Source organism: Humulus lupulus, chromosome X (genome assembly GCF_963169125.1).
Source record: "Humulus lupulus chromosome X, drHumLupu1.1, whole genome shotgun sequence".
Taxonomy (NCBI): Eukaryota; Viridiplantae; Streptophyta; class Magnoliopsida; order Rosales; family Cannabaceae; genus Humulus; species Humulus lupulus.
In genome coordinates, this window is record NC_084802.1 from 142,682,555 (window position 1) to 142,685,720 (window position 3,166).

General features: G+C 34.6%; 1 long non-coding RNA gene across 3 annotated transcripts; it reads right to left on the minus strand.

Moving 5' to 3' along the window:
- Positions 1–261: 261 nt before the first annotated feature.
- Positions 262–2,212, minus strand: LOC133804432 (uncharacterized). Of its 3 annotated transcripts, none has more exons than XR_009878470.1 (4): positions 2,077–2,212; positions 1,338–1,594; positions 865–992; positions 262–747 (listed from the first exon to the last, which is right to left on the minus strand). It is a non-coding gene; the product is annotated as an uncharacterized LOC133804432 (long non-coding RNA). The 3 variants fall into 3 exon arrangements; XR_009878469.1 differs by lacking the exon at positions 2,077–2,212 and adding an exon at positions 1,716–1,968; XR_009878468.1 differs by lacking the exon at positions 2,077–2,212 and having other exon boundaries at positions 1,338–1,937.
- Between the last annotated feature and the right edge of the window lie 954 nt (positions 2,213–3,166).

Consider the following 3,166-nt stretch of genomic DNA (forward strand, 5'->3'; position numbering starts at 1 on the left):
TGTCAATTACAGGTGTATACTGCAATTAAACATTTTTTTTCAAAAGTAACAAGCAACAAGAAAATAACACTGAACCATAGCAGAAAAGGACTAATCAACAGAAAATACATTGTTCTTTCTTTTATTTAATTTCCGAAAACAATTTTTTTACTAGTGGACAAATCAATAGATAAGAAATCCCAGACAAGCAACGCAAGATAAAGAAAGCAAAAGAAACATGACTGAAGAAAAAATATTTTCAACTTAGTCGACTAAAAGACATAAGAGATATAACTCTTGTGGTTCTTCTAATTTAGTACAAGTCAAAAACAGAATTCATATGGCCTATTACGCTCTGACTTGCTGAAACATACTGGCACTCTTAAAAAATTGAGGTATACTTCACTCACTTTATTAGAAACAGCAAGAGCAGTACAATAAAGGTGAGCTATTACAAATAATTGATGGTTTTTGAGACTAGCTTGCCAACTAAAGGATACAGAATAGGGACAGAAAATGAAAGCCAAATGTGTGATGGCCAAGGTCAAACCATGAATTCTTTTTACATACATACGGTACCCGGGCCAAAGGACACTTGTGCATTGTAATAAGCAAAAGTCTCCAGAACAATTAGCTGCTAGGGTCCTAAGCCAAATTCATACTATCTCCTAAACTTTTTAACATAAAAAACTCAATACAAAGCTATACCTTAGAGAAAAACGACCCACAAAGCTCTGAAGCTCTGTACCATCTTGTTGCAACATAGTCCTGTATATGTATCATAAAAATCAGATCAATCATCAACTCAATTTGTAAATGTATTGAAATGTAGTGCACAAGTTGCAACATTAAGGGAAAAACCCTCAAGAATTTTCAATGACATACCGTCCAGAATATTGTAGTCGGTGTATCATTGAATGCAACTCTTGCTAGCCCAAAATCACATATTTTAAGCTTACAATTTGCATTTGCTATTATATTCTTCGGTTTCAAATCTTGATGGTAGACATTCGCTGCAACCATGTAACTTAGAATTAGTATATATCGCATTTAATAACATTGCATCATAATACATTTTTGGAAAAAATGAAATATTGGGGGAAAGGAAACATTGGAGAAAGAAGAAACAACTTAGTCAAGTTGCACATGATCTTCAGAGCATAATAAAGAATAAACAAAAGCATAATAAGTTAATAACACAAAGTGGCTTCAATGTCACAAGGTCAATCAGATAACGGTTGTCATTCATATATATATTTTTAATATAAAAAAAGGGTCACAAGTATAGCGATAAACACTTGAAGATTACAGGCAGGTACCTGCTGCCTGCAGCCGTGAGCTACAATCAAATCAAATACCTGTTGCCGCCGTGAGCTACAGCGCCACCACCGTGAAGCTGAGAACCCAAGGAACCAACCACGCGCTTTCTCCTCTGCAACAACAGCCTGCCTTCACCAGCCGTCAACGTCACCACTGTCAACAGCATGCCGCCGTCGAAGTAGATGGTCTCCTTCACCACCATCTACAGTAGCCACTAAAGGTCGGAGAGCCAACTGTCGTCGTCGACGTCGATGGCTCATCTTCTCCTTCGTTTTTCCTGTCTTTAGTTTTGGTGCTGATAGAAAAATAATGAACCCTAATTAAAGCCCCAATTCGAAATCCCTAATATTTTTAACGGCACACTTTGAGATCTCTTAATGGTCTTTTAGGAAACCAAATTGAGTTTTAAAAGTTACCTATAGAATTCCAAATCAAATTCCCTCTTTAGAGTTTTTTAGGATCTACATTTTATTAGATCCTTACGAGTCTTAAAATATATATTTTTAAAGAACAACTCCAGATATATTTTTAAGAGCTTACATCTAGTGTTCTTAAAAAGGTGACCTATAAAAGATATTTTGTAGTAGTGTCGTGTCTCCAAATATTCAATATAAAGTTGATAAAATATGAATTGTAAAGTGACTGTCTAGCTACTACCGAATAAGTTAGAACCATAAGAAAATGAACGAAGAAAATGGAAGACAAAAATAATATATTTTTCTCTAAGGAAGTATAAATTTGATTTTGAATGAAATATGACAAAGGACTTTGACTCACCTCAAAAATTGATTATGTAGAGTAGAAAAAATTACAACATTTTTATTATTATTGAAGAGTAATAGGCAATACAAGCTTAGAACACTTTGAACAAATGGACTTTCTTAGTCAATCTTGTAATCTCACACACTTGGACTATTTTCTCACTTATTTTTAAGCACACATTACACTTGTATTTATAGGCAACCAAGGAGTCATCTAAAACTTTCTAGAATTTTCTAACTTTCTAAGTAATTAACTATTCTCTACTATTTTATAAATAATTCTAAAACTATCTATACATTGTCTAATTAGTTCTAAGAATCTTCTAGAATTTTTAATAATGTTCTAGATTTCTCCCAGTACTTTCTAGAACATTCTAGAATTTCCTAGAGCATTCTAGAGTTGCTAATGACTTTTAAGTTTCTTACAGAACTTTCTAGAATGTTCTATGTTCTTACTAGTACATTCTAGAATTCTAAAGCATTCTGGATACGGTAATGACTTCTAACACTCCCCATCATTACCGAATCTCTTCAAGCTTTTTCTTGTTAACAGTTCTTTTTTTTTTCTTCATATGATAATAGTTCTTTTGCTTCCTCCTTTGCCAATGTTGCATTTGCGTACTTAGGATTTGGCTTTGGTTGTCGAGTTAACCTCCTTAGATTGTTTTGCGAATTCTCATCTTGTGGTGATTTATCTTCATTTGGTGTGCTTTGATGTTCTCCTGTTTTCCAAGGATTCAGAATTGCCCTGTGCCCCACTCCTCACTGGAACCTAACTCCTCTAACCGCTCTTTGTCATCAAGGCTTGCTCCACCTACTTGCTCTTCTTCTTCTTTCAAAAAAAGTTTGTCTTCAATTTCTTCTGAATCAGGTAGCATGACCATTTGAGGAGACCACCAGGGAGATACTTCATCAAACACAACATTCCTTGATACATAGCATCGACCACTAGTAGGATCGCAACATTTCCACCCTTTTCTTTGACTATCATATCCCACAAAAATGCACCTGATAGTCTTTTTATCAAATTTGCTACGCAAGTGATCTGGTATGAAGACATAGCATATACAACCAAAGACACAAAAATGACTAACTGTGGGTTTTAT